The sequence below is a fragment of the Chiloscyllium punctatum genome, chromosome 23 (assembly GCF_047496795.1).
Source record: "Chiloscyllium punctatum isolate Juve2018m chromosome 23, sChiPun1.3, whole genome shotgun sequence".
Lineage (NCBI taxonomy): Eukaryota > Metazoa > Chordata > Chondrichthyes > Orectolobiformes > Hemiscylliidae > Chiloscyllium > Chiloscyllium punctatum.
In genome coordinates, this window is record NC_092761.1 from 35,963,305 (window position 1) to 35,982,541 (window position 19,237).

The 19,237-nt window shown below is 43.6% G+C and overlaps 1 non-coding gene across 1 annotated transcript; it reads right to left on the reverse strand.

Annotated features, from left to right (window-relative positions):
• Positions 1-18,156: 18,156 nt before the first annotated feature.
• Positions 18,157-18,238, reverse strand: trnas-uga (transfer RNA serine (anticodon UGA)). The gene has a single exon. It is a non-coding gene; the product is annotated as a tRNA-Ser (tRNA).
• Positions 18,239-19,237: the final 999 nt, after the last annotated feature.

Genomic DNA, 19,237 nt, shown 5'->3' on the forward strand with positions numbered 1-19,237 from the left:
TGACTATTCCTAATTGTTTCCTGCCTTTCCAGTTATTGATTCAAACTGTCCCTCAGAATTGTTCCCAGTAATTTCCCTCCCCCTGCTGTCAGACTATCTGCTCTGTAATTACCTGGCCTTTCCTTTGGGTCCAGTGACTACAACTGTCTTCGTTTTAACATAGTTATGGAAAAAAGATCAGACAGGTCCACAGATTAAGGTGTGAAACTGGAGCAGGGCCAGATTTGGGGCCATGAGGCAGGATCGAGCGAGGTCGATTGTGTGAATTAAAACTCACACAACACCAGGTTATAGTTCAACAGTTTTATTTTGAAGCACTAGCTTTCGAAGCGCAGGTGATCATCCAAAAATATGAAAGGATTAAACAAAATTTGTTTGATATTCCATTCCATGACACTGCTATCCTGTTGCTATAGATTATGAGCCTAATGATCGTGCTCCACAACCACCTGATGAAGTAGCGCTCCAAAACCTGGTGCCTCCAGATAAACCCGCTGGACTGTAAGCTGGTGTTGTGTGATTTTTAGCGTTGTACACTCCAGTCCAACACCAGCTCCTCCACATTATGACTGCCATCAATTGGGCGAGTCTGTTTAAGGGAAAATGAATGACTGGCAAACGGGAAGCTTTTAAAAATGTGATCTCAAGAATCCAGGGCCAGTATATCCCTGTTAGAGTGAAGGGAAAATCTGGCAGGTTCAGGGATTCCTGGCTGATGAGGGATATTGAGGCTCTGTTCAGGAAAAAGAAAAGAATACATAGAGTTTAAGCTATTCATATCTTCTTCCAGTCCTAAAGACATGATCAATCTCAGGTCCCTGCAGCACTCCTGATCTGTAGAACTCACTGCAATGCCTGTGACTATCTGATCCAGTTCCGAAAAGACTCACTATCTGTGTAACATCCTCCATTGCCTATCACCCATCCTGTCAATGTCAGGTCTTCCAGTCTGTCCATCATCTACTCATCTCCATAACCTTCTCCATCTCTTACACCCCGATCTGTGTAAATGTCACCTTTCCCTTCAAACATTCCACTTTGACCAAACTGCATGATATTACTAATGCTCCCTTATCTGTGAAACTGTCTCCAACCAAAATGGATGTCCTTATCACCCGATAAAATTGTCAGACACCACCCCCTTTATACCTAAATAACCCCCAGAACCTAAGCCTTTGAATAACTATAACCATCTTCAGTCACGATTGCCCTCCACATATCTGCTTGTTCTTTTAATTTATGAAACCGTCTAGATTTCTGTAATCTGCTCCATTCACCTAAAACATTCCTTTCTGTGCAAACCACCCCATCCTACCAACATCCTTATGCCTGTAACTGCTTCATCCCTCCCAACCTCCCCATCTCCATGAACTCCTGTAGGCCCTACAGCTCTCCACATTTCTGTAACACCTTGTGGCTCTCTGGTCCTCCATCCCTGTGAAACCACCTCCAGCCCTCACACCCCTCCCAGTCTGGGTCGTCTGCTCCAGATCAGACCATTGCTGTCTCTGTTACCTCCTGACAATCCGAGCACACCTTCCTGTTTGTGTCTCTTCATTCAGATCCCATCTCTCCAGCTTTTTGAAACCCCTTGGTGCCATTGTGAGCCTCCTTATTTAGAATATAGAGCAGAACAGCACAGTGCAGGCCCTTCGGCCCTCGACGTTGCACTGACCTTTTATCCTACTCTCAGATTAAACTAAACTACAGACCCTACATTTTACTATCATCCATGTGCCTAACTAAGCGTTGCTTAAATGGCCCTAATGTATTGGACTCCATTACAAATGTTGGCGGTGCATTCCATGCATCTGTCACTCTGTGTAAAAAAAAACCGTCACACGTTTCCTGTAAAACTTTCTCCAATCACCTTCCATTTATTTCCCCTCGTTATAGCCATTTGTGCAAATGGAAAATTATCTGGTTATCCTCTCTATTGAGGCCTCAAATCATCTCGTTCACTTCTATCAAGTCACTTCTCATCCTTTTTCATTCCAATGAGAAAAGCTCTACTTCTCTCAATCTTTCTTCATTGGACCTCCACTCCTGATAAATCTCCTCTGCACCCTCTCTAAAGCTTCCACATCTTTCTGATAATGAGGCAACCAGAACTGAACACAATATACCAAAAGTTCTCTAAGCAGGGCTTGATAGAGCTGCAGCATAACTTCGTGGAACTTAAATTCAATCCCCCTGCTAATGAAAGCCAACACACCATACACCCTCTGAACAAGACAATCAACTTGACTGACAACATTGAGGGATGTATGGACGTGGACTTCAAGATTCTTCTGTTCCTCCACACTGTCAAGAATCCTGCCTTTCACCTTGTAAAGGTTGTCTGTGGAATCCTGCAATCTTAAACCCTCCCTATCTTGGTAACTTTCTCTGATCCCTACAACTTTCGTAAACAGTGAAGCCTCTTCATGTCCCGACAATCCTCCTTCACTCTGAAAGCTCCTTTATTCGCATCAACCCTCAAAAGTCCTGAAGCCTCTTTATTTTTAACCACAGCAGTATTCCTACTATCTGCAACACCCTCCCATCCTGATATCATTCACTGTCTCTGTAACCCCCATCACCCTCCAGTCCCCACTGGGGACCATTGCAGAGGAAGGAAGGGTTGTCGAGTCTGGGTCATGTTACAGAAGTGGGAAGGGTCGCAGAACCTGGAGGATGGTACAAATGTATGAAGGGACATGGATCCTGCAGGAAGCTAGAGAGAGCTGGATTCATAGAACCTGCAGGATGGGACCCAGAATGGGTTGTGGAACCTGAAGGATATTACAATTTGAATGACTGACTCTTTTTGATCGGACTATTGGGCTGATCTCGCTGTCCTATTTATGCAGATATTTACCATAATGACTGTGCACAGCTTCAGATTCCCAGGTTCGGAGATGTGAGCTCAGATGTGAATCTATTTGCCCATTCTGTCTGTGTGCCTGACACTGACCTGGTGCTGCTCTGGTAGAAAGCACTCTCCGTGTATATCTACATGACTGACCAGAGCTCACCACATCAAAGCCTTTGTTTGGAATGTTCTTTTTTTCATTATTTTCAAATGGCAATTTCGCGAGATGCAGTAATTGGGGAGTTTCCATTTTGAAAGAATGAAACCTTTACTATTGGAAATTGGGAAGCCTTCCAAAATGAGATAATGGCAGTCCAGAGACTGTATACAGTGTTCCTGTGAGGGTGAAAGGAAAGGCTGGTAAGGTGTAGGGAATGCTGGATGATGAGAAAAGTTCAGAAAAAGAAGTAAGCATATGTCAGGTAGAGACAGGAGATCTCCCAACGTATTTGTTCCTCAGTCTGCCACAGATTATTCAGGGTCAGGACACTCTTATCAAAGTGATGACCCATTCTTATTTCACAGTTCCACTAACACAGTAGCCGATCCCATAGGACTGTCCTCTCTAAGTATTGGTGTGATGTTTCATGCAATCAAATCCCACCACCACTCGTCTTTCTTCTCTTGCCAACCCTTTTATGCTTCCTGTGGTGTCTCTACCTTGAAACAATGATTTGTTGGTCCTGTCCCTCCCTCAGCAGTGTTTCTGTAATGATTTGATTAGATTAGTTTACTTAGTGTGGAAACAGGCTCTTTGGTCCAAAAAGTCTACACTGACCCTCCGAAGAGCAACCCACCCAGACCCATTCCCCTACATTTACATCTTCACCTAACACTACGGGCAACTTAGCATAGCCAATTCACCTAAACTGCACATCTTTGCGACTGTGGGAGGAAACCAGAGCACCCGGAGGAAACCCACGCAGACACGGGGAGAATGTGTATATTCCACACAGATAGTAGCACAATGATAACTATAATCTTCCAGTCCCATATTTCCTTCCATCCCCGCGATCATCTTCCTTAGCTATCTTCCTAAGCTTCCTTATTGAAATAAATGCAGGTTAATCATCAGTTGTTCCCTATTCCCACCTATGTTCTTGCCTGCCTTGTCTGTTGAAATTGCTCTCTTTAACTTGTGTATCAGGCTCAATCTTCTTTCTGTCTTTATGACAGTTTAAGGTCCAAACCCCTGCCAGACTAGTTTATGTCCTCTCAAGCTGCTCCAGTAATTTGCCCCACCAGAATGTTGGTCCTCATCCCACCCCCAGGTCAGGACCATTCCCCACCCTGTCTCCCTCTGCTGATACCTTCAGGGATCTATGGACTTGTCCACCAAGGTACCTGTGTTCCTCAGTACTCCACAAGGACCTACCGTTCATTATGTCTGTCCGTCGCTTATCATTCCTCCCACAGGGTATTATCTCACTTCGATCACTACTAAATCCTGTTCAAATTATCTACTGAAAGACATTGGACTCTAGACTGAGATCATCCGCCTCACTGTGGACAAAACCTCACCTTTCATGTCATTTGCGAGCCTACTAATGGTTCATTCTGCTTTCACATCTCAGTTATTAATGCATATCATAAACAGCAATGATTCCTGCACAGATCCCTGTGGTACACCCACTGGTGAAGGAATTTCAAACACGAAGCAGTCTGTCCATCAATTGTCGATCCAATTTATCAACTTGCCTTGGACCCCAATGGCTCTTTACTTTTGGATCAGCCTTCCGTGTGTGAACTTGTCAAAGGCCTTATTCAATTCCATTTAACATCTGCACTCCCCTCATCAATACTTGTAGACACCATTTCAAAAAACTCCACTGAATTTCTCAGACAGTACCTTCCTCTCCCAAATCTGTGAGGATTGAGCCGAGATGATCCTTACCTTTGTAAGTGTTGATTCATCCTCAGAATTGTTTCCAATAATTTCCCTCCCCCTGATGTCAGACTATCTGCTCTGTAATTACCTGGCCTATCCCTGCTGCCCTTCTTAAACAGAGGAACTACATTAGCTATCCTCCAGTCATTCGGCACTTCACATGTGGCCAGAAAACTATTAAATATATCCACCAGGGCCTCAGCAACCACCTCCCTTACCTCCCATAACAGCCTGGGATACATTTTATCGGGCACTGGGGATTTCTCCAGCTTTATGCCTATGAGAACATATAATACCTCCTCCGTATTGATCTTAACATATTCTCGAACCTCACCATCCCAAATAAAATCCATGGCTAAAATGCCTTTCTCCTGTGTGAATACAGGTGAGAATTATCCATTGAAGACCTCACCTAGTTCCTCTGGCTCCATGCACAGATTGTCTCTTTGGTTTCTAACAGACCTCACTATTTCCTCAGTAATCCTCATATTCTAAACATACTGATAAAATACCTTGTGACTTTTCCTTAATAGTATCTGACAAAGATATTTTATGGTAATTGTGTGTCCCTCATTTCTAAGGATATCCTTGCAGTCCCTAAAGGTTTGAATGGCTTCACCTGGTTTTATTGCACGGTGTTTTCTTTATCAAACTCACGATGTCGCTTGATCAGTATTCACTGGATTTGCTGCCTTTTCTATTCCTTCATCAGGAACACACTGGCCCTGAATTCTCACTGTATCACTTTAACATACTCCCACTTTCCAAATATAAACAAACTGCAGATAGTCCTCCCAGTATATGTTTGCCAGATCCTCTCTAATGATAGTGATACTGATAGGAGACTCCGTTGTGAGGGGGACAGACAGGAGACTGTGTGGCTGCAGAAGAGATCCCCGGGTGGTGTGCTGCCTCCAGGGAACCAGGGTCAAGGATGTGTCTGAGCGGTTACTGAACATTCTGAAGGGGAGGGTGAACAGCCAGAGATCATTGTGCACATGGGCCCACATGACAGAGGTAGACAATGGGATGGGGTCCTGTGAAATGAGTATCAGGAGTTAGGTAAGAAGTTAAAAAGCAGGACCTCAAGGGCAGTGATCTCCAGATTGCTCCCAGTGCCACCTGCCCCAGTGAGGATAGAAATAGAAAGATAGGCCGGATGGATGTGTGGTTGAGGAGTTGGGGGGTGGGGGTGGGGGGGAGTTGGCGAGGTTAAGGTTTGGATCATTGATATCTCTTTTGAGCTAGAGGTGACCTATACAAGATGACAGGTTTGACTTGAACCAGAGGGACGCCAGTATCCCGGCAGGGAGATTTCTTAGTGTTATTCGGGGAGGGTTTAAAAAGGTTTGGCAGGGACTCTGAATAAGGGAGGGCCTATCGAACAGTCAGAGGAAAAATGCATCAGCCATCGAGAACAAGTTTGCTATTCAGGGTATCCAGGGGCACAGTCAAGGGAGGGAAACATGCATTTTGGTTTAACATGCATTTATTTCAATGACTGGTAAGGAGGACGAGCTCGGAGCATGGATTTGCTCTGGGGACTGGGATATTATAACCATAACAGAAACATGGCTGAGAGAAGGGCAGGACTGGCAGCTCAATGTTCCAGTATACAGAAGCTACAGGTGTGTCAGAAGGACAAGTAAGTGAGGAGGGGAAGCTGCCCTTTTGATGCGGGAGGTCAGAACAACAGCGCATCGAGATGATACGCTTTAAGAGTCATCAAATGAGGCCATATGTTGAGACGTTAGAAACAAAAAGGGGATGGGCACTCTGTTGTGACAGTGTTCAAGATCCCCAAATAGCCAGCGGATACTAGAGGAGCAGATGTGTAGAGAGATTGCACGTACCTAATGAAATAATCATGTAGCATTGGTTGTAGATGTTAACTTCCCCTGGATGGACTGGGCCATCCACAGACTAAAAGGCCCGTACAGAGTGCAATTTGTCAAATGTGTCCAAGAAATTTTCTTAAATCGAGATGTAACTCGAATAAGGCCTAAATCTACTCAGGCGGGTGCAACACTGGACCTCCCTCAGACAATGTGGTCAGGCAAGTGACTGAATAGTCAGTCAGAGAGCACTTTGGGTCCAGTGACCACAACTGTCCTGGTTTTAACATAGTTATAGAAAAAGATGAAACAGGTCCACAGATTAAGGTGTGAAACTGGAGCAGGGCCAATTTTGGGACTATTTGGCAGAATCGAGGCGAGGTTGATCGGGTGAATTAAAAATCGCACAACAGCAGGTTTAAGTCCAACAGGTTTATTTCGAAGCACCAGCTTTCGAAGCACAGGTGATCATCCTAAAAGGTGAAATGCTGAAACTAAATGTGTTTGATATTACATTCCATGACACTGCTGTCCTGTTGCTATAAATTCGGTGCCTAATGATTGTGCTCCACAACCACCTGATGAAAACGCAGCGCTCGGAAACCTAGTGCCTCCAATTAAACCCGCTGGACTGGAACCTGGTGTTGTGTGATTTTTAACATTGTCCACCCCAGTCCAACAACGTCTCCTCCCCATTATGATTACCATCGATTGGGTGACTCTGTTTGAAGGAAAAGAAATGACTGACAAATGGGAGGCTTTTAAAAGTGTGATCTCAAGAATCCAAGGCCTGTGTGTTTGAGTAAAGGGAAAATCTGGCAGGTTCAGGGATCCCTGGCTGATGAGAGATCTTGAGGCTCTGTTCAGGAAAAAGTAAGCAGCATACATTGACTTTAAGCTATTTGTAGCTTTCCAGTCCGAAAGATACAATCAATCTGTGGAGACCGAACAATCCTCTCAGGTCCGTGCAGAACTCCTGATCTGTAGAACTCATTCCAATGCCTGTGACTATCTGATTCACTTCCGAAAAGACTCACCTATATATGTAACATCCTCCCATGGCTATCTCCTACCCTGTCAATTCAAGCTGTTCCAGTCTCTCCATCTGTTCAGTCATCTCCATAACCTTCTCCAGCTGTTACACCCCTATCTGTGGAAACGTCACCCTCCCCGACAACCCTTCCCAATTTGACCAAACTTGAGGAGGTTACTAATGCTCCCTTATCCGTGAAACTGTCTCTAACCAAAATTACTGTCCTTTCCTCCTGGTAAAAATGTCCGACTCCACATCCTCTATATCTAAATAACCTGCAGAACCTTATTCTTTCTTTAACTATAAACATCTTCTGTCGCGACTGCCCTCCACGTAGCTGTGTGTTCTTCTAATCTATAAAACCGTCTTGATTTCCATAATCTGCTCCATTCACCAAAACCACTGCTGTCTGTATGAAACACCCCATCCTACCAACATCCTTCTACCTGTAAACTGCTCCATCCCTTCCAATCTCCCCATCTCCATGAACACCTGTAGGCCCTACAGCTATCCACATTTCTGTAACACCCTGTGGTTCTATGGTCCTCCCTCCCTGTGAAACCACCTCCAGTCCTCACACCCTTCCCAGTCTGGGTCATCTACTCCAGATCAGACCATTGCTGTCTGTGTTACCCTCGACAATCCGAGAACACCTTCCTATTTGCGTCTCTTCATTCAGATCACATCCTTCCCAGCTTGCTGAAACCTCTTTGTGCCATTGTAACCCTCCCTATTTAGAACGTAGTACAGTACAGCACAGCGCAAGGCCCTTCGGCCCTCAATGTTGTGCTGACCTTTTATCCTACAGGCCCTACATTGTACTATCAGCCATATGCCTATCTAAGAGTTGTTTAAATGTCCCTAATGTATCGGACCCTACTACCACTGCTGGCAGTGCAATGTACGCACCTGCTACAGTATATGTGAAGAACCCACCCCTGACCTCTCTCTTATACACCTTCCTCTGATCACCGTCAATTTATGTCCCCTCGTTATTTCCATTTTTGTAATGGGAAAAGTATGTAGTTATCCTCTCTATCTAAGCCTCAAATCATCTCATTCACTTCCAATAAGTTATCTCTCGTCCCTTTTCATTTCAAAAAGTCAAGCCCTAATTCCCTCAACCTTTCTTCATAAGATCTCCCTTCCAGTCCAGGCAGCATCCTGATAAATCTCCTCTACACCCTCTCTATACCTTTTACATATTTTTGATGATGAGGCAACCAGAATTGAACACGATATACCAAGTGTTGTCTAACCAGGTCTTGATAGAGCAGCAGCATAACCTCGTGACTCTTAAACTCAATCCCCCTGCTAATGAAAGCCAATACACCATACGCCTTCTGAATAAAGCTAAAAACTTGAGTACCAGCTTTGAGGGATCAATGTGTGCGAGATAAGTGGCTGTCCAGCCCCATCTCCGGCACTTTTATTTCCCTTCCCAGGAACAAAGACACGGAGGAGTCTGTCCAAAACTTTTTCATTCAACTTTGCAAAGTCGGGTGTTGTTCCCAAAGGTACACACACACAAGCATTGTAATCTCCAGCATTATATACATGTATATGTGGGCTGGGTCTACTACTGCTGCCTTGACCAACGAGTGCTCGGATTCCCCACTGTTTTCCTTATTTGGGTTCTGGTGCCTGCGATTATTTTGTTATTCACTTGGCCAATCAGTGTTCGAGCTCCCCGTTCTTCCCTTATATGGATGATGTTGTACAACTGTGGTTAAGGGTGGTCTCTCAACTATCGAGGAAAGCTGTTACAACTATTTCATTCATATAAACATGGGGGAGGTCCGGCAACAGTTTCGAGTGTCTGCTTGTGTTTACTATAAGGTAGAAAAGACGAAAAGGCAGCTAACCATTTAAAAATTACACTACCCCCTACAAATCCCCCGTGTCTTTTCTTACAGCCTGTAATTTTTCAACCATAAGTTTCTTCTCCAGAGCATTTCATAACTCCCGAGCTTGTTCATCAAACTGCCCGTCTCTAATACTACCCCCGCCCAAGAGGGATTCACGTTGTTCCAGCTCGAGATTTATTCGTTCAACCTGCCCATAGGGAACATCCCTCTGAGTAAGGGTCTCTTTCTTTAAGTCCTTCGTTCTACTACTGTCCGTCCATAGACTTAACTTCCGACCTAATGGACTATCGGGGGGTATTTCTTTCCCATTTGCAGTCTTCCCTGACTTTTCCTTATTAAATCTAGAAGTCTGATTTCCCATGGTATATCTTCGGTCCTGGTCTTAAACGCCCAAAGCGTTTTCACAGATGACCGTCAAAACCACACGGCCAACAAGGAAGAACAAAGGAATCTCTTACCTTGATCCGTGCACGGAGTTGTCTGGCCTTTTTAAATGTGTGTACCCCCGTGTATAGTCACTAACCGGTCGTCCCAGCACTCGTCCGTATGTTCATTTTCCAGGATTCAAAATTATTTTTAAATGAGCCAGGTCACATCCTCTCTTGGCCGACGGCCGATGGACCAAGGTGATCAGTGAGAAGTATAAATATATACTAGACGCGTCTTTGTTGTAATCCGACTTGATGTGAGCCCAAGAGACTGTCCCCCCCGGCAATAATTATTTCATCCCGGACAAGCCCCCAATTGTGCGAGATAAGTGGCCGTCCGGCCCTATCTACGGCACTTTTATTTCCCTTCCCAGGAACAAAGACACGGAGGAGTCTGTCCAAAACTTTTTCATTCAACTTTGCAAAGTCGGGTGTTGTTCCCAAAGGTACACACACACAAGCATTGTAATCTCCAGCATTATATACATGTATATGTGGGCTGGGTCTACTACTGCTGCCTTGACCAACGAGTGCTCGGATTCCCCACTGTTTTCCTTATTTGGGTTCTGGTGCCTGCGATTATTTTATCATTCACTTGGCCAATCAGTGTTCGAGCTTCCCGTTCTTCCCTTATATGGATGATGTTGTACAACTGTGTTTAAGGGCGGTATCTCAACTATCGAGGAAAGCTGTTACAACTATTTCATTCATATAAACATGGGAGAGTTCCAGCAACAGTTTCGAGTGTCTGCTTGTGTTTACTATAAGGTAGAAAAGACTAAAAGGCAGCTAACCGTTTAAAAATTACTCTACCCCCTACAAAAGGCTTAACAGACAATCAATTCTTCAATGTATAATTTCAGTTACATCACACTGCAAATTTTTGCTATAAATTCTGTGTTACAATCGAGCCCTCCACAAACACCTGATGAAGGAGCATCGCTTCGAAAGCTAGTGTGCTTCCAATTGAACCTGTTGGACGATAACCTGGTGTTGTGCGATTTTTGACTTGGTACACCCCAGTCCAACACCTGCATCTCCGAATCACTACTTATTCCCAACAGCTTGCAAGTGTTCCCTTAGAAACTGCAGCTTTTGGAAACGTATTACTGGGACAAAGTCATTGCTCAATGTGGTGGGATACAACGTCAATCCCTAATTACTCGAGAGATTGAGATTGTGAGTCACTCTGCAGAACCCTGGATGTCCTCAGTAGCGGGGTACAGGTATGATGCCATGAGGCAAGGATTTAGAAGTAGTGACATTGAAGGAACAGCAAGATATTTTTAACTAGGAAACGCGAGAACCTTGGAGGGATAATTGCGGTGATAGCTTTCACTTGTATTTGCTGCCATTGTCCTTCCAGACAGATGCTGATCGATCACTGAATTGTTCTGGCAGGATCCATATGTGACTTCTGGGTGCAACCATGATTTAGTTTTCTTTCGGATAATTCGTCTCCATTTCCTGAATGGGAATGAAAGGATGTTCTGGGCCATGCAACCGCAGACTCGTATGCAGGGATGTCCATTGATACTGCAGTAGCCTTTGGGACCTGTACAAACTCTAGTGCCTGCTCTTCACGCCATAATCGTCTTCGTCAGCAGTGTTTCTCTCTCCAAGTTTCCAAGTCGGTTCATATTATCACCCTTGGTTTCAATGTGAAGAAGGCAATGCTGTGATAATCTGATGTTGTTCAGCACATATACTGCAGCAAGTTAAGTAAAGACTGATGCTAACACGAGCTCGTTTTGAGCTGCGCTGATGTGTTGGCAGCAAGAAAGGCAACGTTCAACTCGATTCATTCCGGATGACGGGCTCGAAATCATCAGTGGTTTCTCGCTGAATTAGTTCAGGCTCTGGAATGTAAAAAACTTCAAGTATGAAAGCACAGTGAAAGGAAATGTTTCACAGAGTGGGGCATTCCAAGTGAAACTGTAACGGTGATCATGTTTGCTGATTTTTCACGTTGTGAATGCTGTTGCCCTGATGTGGACGTTTACATTACCTATAGACAAACTGTCACAGTCAGACCTGGTTTTTGGGTCAGTGATGGAATTGGTAACACGCCTGACGTCGAATTAGGGGATTGTCGGTTCGCATTTAAAATCACGAGGATACAGCATGCTAGTCCATTCCTGTTGTCTGTCAGGAACGGAAGGGTTTGGGTTTTCGAATTTACAGTTTCTTTCGTCCAATTCAAATTCTAGCTCAGATCAACGTCTCTCATTGTCTGTAGAACTGGCTTTGGTTTAACCAAAAGCTGCCTATTGGCGGTTGAACTTGTATGTTGGAGCGGACATCTGAAGTGAAGCACAAGGTGCTGGTCAAATCCTGAGAACTCTGCCACTCTCGGGGAATGTGTCTGTGTGTCTCTTTCTGGGGGAGACACGACGTGGGGAATAACACAGTGTGACTATGTCAAACTTCAATCCCATTGTTGTGTCATCTAAGATCAAAGCAAGAACCTCACTGCTATTTGCACTGGAAACATCAGAACACACAAGGTTATGGACCAAATCTGGAAACTGGGAATAGAATCGATGAATGTCTTTAAACCAGACTGCACCATGAGCCAAATGGGATTTTCCATTCTGCAAACTTGAAGACGAGTAGAAACCAATCTGCAGTGAAACTGATCAGAAATGAAATGGCAAATCCATTTCATTGAGAATAAGTGCAAGAGCGTCTGTCTTCATTCCGTGTAATCTCGTAGTTAGGATTTGGAACTCTAACCGCAATAGTGTTGGTTCTATTCTCGGACAGCGAATGCATGTTTTACTGAGCAAATATTTCGTGGTACCAGTATTTCTTACCACTTGTCCGAACCTGGTAATGCTTGGTTTTGTGCCAGGTTATCAAAAATCAAAAAGATACAGGTTTTGGAAATATGAACTAAAAACGAGAATTGATAGAGAAACCCGCTACACCTGGCAACATCTATGGAGAGAAACAGGCTTTGTTTCTTAAGATGGACAGAAACAGGTTTATTATAGATTTCTAGATTATACTGTTGGGAAAATGATAATCTTACCTGTCGAATCAGGATATTTATCAAAATCACTCTTGATCTTACAAACATCGAATTTACAATCTTAAAAGAACTTAATCAGCTGTCATGCTACTTTCATTTTCCTGAGCTGGTGGAAGGCTATGTTTTAATGGCTACATTTCCTTTTAGTTTCTGTTATTTAGCAGTCACGCCGAATGGAGATTTGTTTCTTTCAGTATCTGCCTCAATATGGGTCTTTGTTTTTTCTATATTTGTCTCTGTATGCTCCTGGGCCTTTTTCACATTCTCCGACTCTCTGGCTGTCTGTATCCCTCATTACCCATTTCTGCTCTTGAAAAGCCTGACATTCAGAAACAGTTTGAGATTCGAACTGCTGACAGGCTTTCTGACGCCTGGCTGGAGTCGGTCGAAGTAGTCTCACATTCTCTGGAGTATTCTCTGGATACTTCGACCTGAGGCAAGGAGACATTTCTTCCTCAAAATCTAAAGACCCTTTCGATGTTAAAGTTGAATTCCTTATCCAACAGAAAAAGAAAGTAATTACATGACAGCTGAAGAAGAACAACGATGCATTTACTGTTGGTGTACAACGAATGAATGGTGACAGCAGAGAATGAGGGTGATCATGTCGTGGTGTCAGTGCCATTACCACAACATTTCCCGGGAATTCTGCAGTGTCTCCTGCCTCACCACGTAATTTCGACAAAACTGGGAATGAAGGAATGAGAATAAGAGGATGAGAAGCAGAAGTGCTTGTGAAACTGCGGGAAGAATCTCCAGGTTAAAATAGTAGTTAAAAAGAGCGACCTACACTACTGGATTTAAACAGGAAAATGAAGCCGGAATGCGAAATCAGAATATACAGCAATTCAAACAGGACACTGAGGTTCTCGATCAGCAACACAATACTTGAGAGAAATAACGAGCTTTCAATACAATGAGCAGGCACCTGTGTGATGGGAGCTGCTTTCACCAGCTAAGCCATGGCGCCACGTTCAAAGCCAGATTTCTCGTCCATATGTGCAATGCCTGAACCACTTGATCACAGGAATTCGAAAACGCGTTTTCTGTATTAATGTTGCTCAGTATGAATGGCAATCAAACTCTGCTTAGGCAAAAACAGTCGTTTCAATGCTGAGCATGCCCCACTAAAAAGGCGCAGAAAAAGACAGTATCCTCTTGCATTGGCATCCAACAGATATTTTTGTCTGTTAAAACTGACAGAATAAAGAGGATGTGCTCATCTCCACTCGCATCCCATTAACCACGCTAAAACACACGCAGGGATTTTCAAACCAAGATGAATAGGATCATTGTTGTGAATTGACAGCAGTGGTGTGTGAGTCATTGTGAAGAGTGAGCAATAAATGCTGAACCAATAGCACTGACACTGAGCCTTGCACCATCAGCTCCACACTCACATCTTGTGTCATGTCTCCTAGGCATCAGTGCATTTGACTTTAATTATTCTACCCTGCAACTCTCCTCAAGTTATTCCCGACCGCTTGCAGTGTCGAATTAGAACATGCAATTATTAGAAATGCATTTCTGGGACACAGTTGTCTTTCAATGGGATAAGATTCACTGACCACCCCTAATTATCCCAAAGATGTCGGGGACGAGTTACTTTTGTTAACTCCTCAAATCCTTAGTATGTAGGTACTGATAAGAAACCGCTAGAGATGGATTTCCTGGATTGCGGAAAGCAGACAGACCCCAAATTGCTAACGTAACACATCCAGGGAAGAGCAGATGGACCCCACTCTGTCAATGTAACTCAACCAGGGGACAGAAGTCTGACATCACACGATCAATGTAACTCAACGATGAAATTATGGCCTGACCGCACTCTGTTAATGTAACTTACCCAGGGAAGAGTAGACTGACGCCACTCTGTCAATGTTAGTCATCCAGGGAAGAGGAGACTGAACCAACACGTTATATGTAACTCACCCAGTAAATGGCAGACTGACACCACTCAGAGAAGACCAGGCTTTACCCATTCTGTCTCTGTCACTCATCCAGAAAAGAGCAGGCTGATTTGATTCTGTCAATGAAACACAAGCAGGGAGACGAGCCTGACCGCACTCTGTCAAAGTAACTCACTCAGAGATGAGAAGACTTATTCCATTCTGTCTATGTGAATCATCCAGCGAAGACAGTAATAAAACCATCCATGCTGTTAAACTCAGACAGAGAAGAGCAGACTCTCACGATTCTGAGAAAGTAACACGCCCGTGGAGGAGCAGACTGACACCACTCTCTTAACGTAGCTCACCCAGGGAAGAACAGACTGAGTGCACTCTGTGATATTACTCACTTAGAAAGGAGCAGACTGACCCCATTCTGTTAATATGACTCTCCCAGGGAAGAGCAGATGAAGTCCAATCTGTCAATGTGACTCAACCAGGGAAGAGCAATCTGACCTCACGCGATCACTTTAACACAACTAGGAAATTGCAGACTGACGCCCCTCTGTCAATGCAACTCACCCAGGGAAGAGCAGACTGATCCCACACTGTCCAAATAACTCACTCCGTGAAAAGCAGACTGACGCCACTCTGTCCATGTGACTCGAACAGGAAAGAGTAGACTGATGCCACTCTGTCAATGTAACTCACTGAGGGAAGAGCAAACTGACGCCACTCAGTCAGTGCTCCTCACCGAGGGAAGGGCAGACTGACCCCACACTCTCAGTGCAACACAGCAGACTGACCCCACACGGTCAATACAAGTCATTCACTGAAGAGCAGTCTGACCCCACTCTATAAATGTAATTCACTCAGGGAAGAGCAGACTGATCCCATTCTGTCTATGGCACTCACCCAATGAATGAACACTAACCCCACTCTACCAATGTAACTCGCCAGAGAAGAGCACACGGAAGCCAGACTGTCAACATAAATTATCGAGGGAAGAGAATACTGACCCGGCTCTTTCTGTTTCACTCAGGCAGGGAAGAGCAGACTGTCACCACTCTGTGAAAGAAATTCGCCCAGAGAAGGGCAGACTGACCCTACTGTATCTGCGTGACTGACACAGGTAAGAGCAACTAATCCAAATCTGTCAATGTATCTCCCTCAGGGAAGAATAGCCTGACCCCTCTCTGTCCATGTTGCTCACCCAGGAAACAGCAGACTTACCCCACTCTGTCTATTTAAGTTCACTAAAATCCTCTGAAGTACGTCCTATCCAGACACTCTCCACATCCCTGTCTCTGTAACCGTGTGCTTTCAATGGCGAATCCAAATAAACTGCAAACGTTTATAATATGGCAGCAAACCAGAGCTACCACACAGAAATTGGGCGAATGTGCAAACTTCCATCAGGCAGTCACCTAAGCCTGGAATGGAAACCAAACCCAACAGCAGTCGTGATTATAAAATGGCAGAACAGAAACCCAGCAAACAGAATTGCATCCCTGTGTGTTGCAACGATTCTGAGTATTAATGAAGCCCCCCTCACTGTAGTTAATTTCCATTTTCATCACTGCCAACCTTCTTCAAAGCAGAGCACGCACTTGCTTTTTTCAGACTTCTGATATCCCGCTTCCATCCCACTTTTAACCTAATCATATTTCTGACTTTACAATCTACGTCATAACAGGTTGACAACTGCAGAATGAGCTTTGTTCCCTTCCCCACTGATGTTGAGAGTTGTAATACAGCATATTCGAGTAGGACTTGATGTGCTTGCGGGTGGTGTATTCGCGGCATTATGGCTTCTTTTTTTCGTTTTCGGTCTACTATTTCGAGTTCATTGCGCAGACTTCTGAAGAAGACTTTTTGGAGTCGAAATGGTAACTGTGTTTTCTCTCAGAAGACAGACGTAGCTTTATTCCTGTTCTCTTATAAATTGATCTTCTTCTGATCTTTGCAAGTGAAATAGGGTGCATTACTATTGTCCGTTTTTAGTTTCAAAATCAATAGAAACATGAAGCAGACAATATCAAAGAACATAAAGTTCTGAGTTGTTAAGATAATTTTTGCAGCAATGGTGGAGATGAAGGTCAAATTAAGATAACGGTTCAAGAACATTTAGTCTGAAAGTGGTATGTGACTTTAGTTCCAAATATATGTTTCCGTTCTTCCAGTACATATTTTTGACTCCCAGAAATCATTGATTGTTTTCTGTATTCACTTTGTTTCGCGATATCTGTCTTCTGGTCGACCAGGGACAACTTGAATTTGCGTCTGCATTGAATAAGATTTCGCTCTTTCTTTCGAGAAGCAAACCTATGCATTATGTAACATTTATCATGCTGATGGCTAAGAAGTTCAAAATGAATTGGGGTTTATGGATCGTGAGCAAGAATGAAGTGATTCACTTGCGAACAGATGTCACCACGCCCTATTCCTACATCGGGCCTGAACGGTCTATTGGCAGAGTTTGCAGAAAGGAAATGTCTAAGTCCTTTGTTTCGTTTGATTTGATACCAATGGTAGTGCTGTTTTGGGGCAGAAATGTGTCAACATCTCTGACGTTAGAGTCAAAATTTAAGTCAGATCTACTCCATGGAGTGTCTTCTCATATCGGAACATGCTGACATGAAAACATCTAGCTCTGACAGCAAAGGTTTTTTCATTAAACTGGGAGTATGTTTAACTAAGCAATTCAGACTGCCAAAATGAATAATTGGCATTTGGTTCTTCAAGCTGAGCTCTCCACACCAACTGCTCCAACGAAGGTCGTGGATAAGATCCCTATCGATTATTTTGGTCAATTTTAGTCTCAGCAACAACCAATTGTTCTGAACAATGGTACCCCACAAGCAGAGGGCTAAGTCTGATTTTCATCGTTAATTTTCAAATTCAGTTCTTAATGCACAGTTTCTTACGAATGTGGACAGCAGAAGACCGTTAACATTCCATTTCTAATATTTCCAGAAAATTCTACTCCGCTGATATCGCCTTGCATTATCACACCTCAAGCCAGGAACCTGGATCAGTCGAGTTCCTTTCCACACATGGAGTTGCTTTTTCTAATTTATTGACTGCTGATATAATAGATAATTGGCCTTGAGAGTCAGTTGTAAATTAGGTTGAACTTTCTCAGCTTGACTTTCAATTGATTTAAAAAAAAATCATCATCTGCAGGTACATGTATTGCATTGCTTCTTGTTTTGCTTAATTCCAAACCCCTGCTCCCGAACATCCAAATTTCACGATAGTTCAACAAATGTTTTGGAACTGAAATCCAAATTCTGCAAAGGAATAAATGACTTTTGAAAGATTCAACGCTGTGAGCGGGATTCGAACCTGCGCAGGAAGACCCCATTGGTTTTCAAATCCAACGCCGTAACCTCTCGGCCATCACAGCTGCAGCAAAATTTGCCAATTTTCATAGTAAAAGAACTGAATTAATGAAATGCGTAATTTGAAGAACAAATTGTCAAGACCCAAAGATTTCGCCAAATCCTTTGCAGAGACCCAGACGAACGTTACCTTAGCAGATTGACAGGCTTTCACCGCAAACTAGATCCTGACACAGCTGAAGTTTTGGGAATGATTCTTCGTCGAATTTTAGAATCACGGATGTACACCACATGAAGAGAGGATCTTTGTCTCACTGCGTCCGATCGACTTTGACTCAATTGCTCATCTTCTGGTGCCAAAGTTGTTTTTAAATATTCAGCAAAATATGGTATTAGAAATACTGATGCTAAGTCCATAAACACTAGCTATATTCATAAAAGAAAAATCGGAATGAGAAAGAATGCAGAACCAATTAACAGGAATGGATCCAGCAACTCATCCGTAAGTTCTGACATCAGGTAATGAACTTGTGAATACAAGAGAGGAAGAGTGACTGAAGATTTGGAACTTGAAATCGTCTTGACGGAATTATTTGCAAAGTTTCTGCAGTTGTTCTAGAGTCATCAAGTCCTTGAACAATACAACATGGAAAGTGGCCCTTCTTTCCAACTTGCCCATGGTGGACAGTTATCCTATATTAATAGGTCCCATTTGCCAACATTTGGCCCACATCCCTCTAAACCTTGTTACTCATATATCCATCCAGATGCCATTAAATGTTACAGTTGTACCAGTCTCCAACAATTTCTCTGGCAGTTCATTCTGGACACGATTGAAAAACTTGCCCCTGACGTCCCTTTTAAATCTTTAACCACTAATTTTAAACCGATGTTTTCTAAATTTTGACTTCCTCACCAGCAGGAAAACACCTTGACGAGTAAACCTATCCATGTCCCTCATGATTTAATAAATAGCAGCGATTTGACTTTATCATCCTTGTCAGGAGGGAGATGTGTGGAGATTATTATCGAAGGTGAGAAGTAAAAAGTCTGATGGACAGATT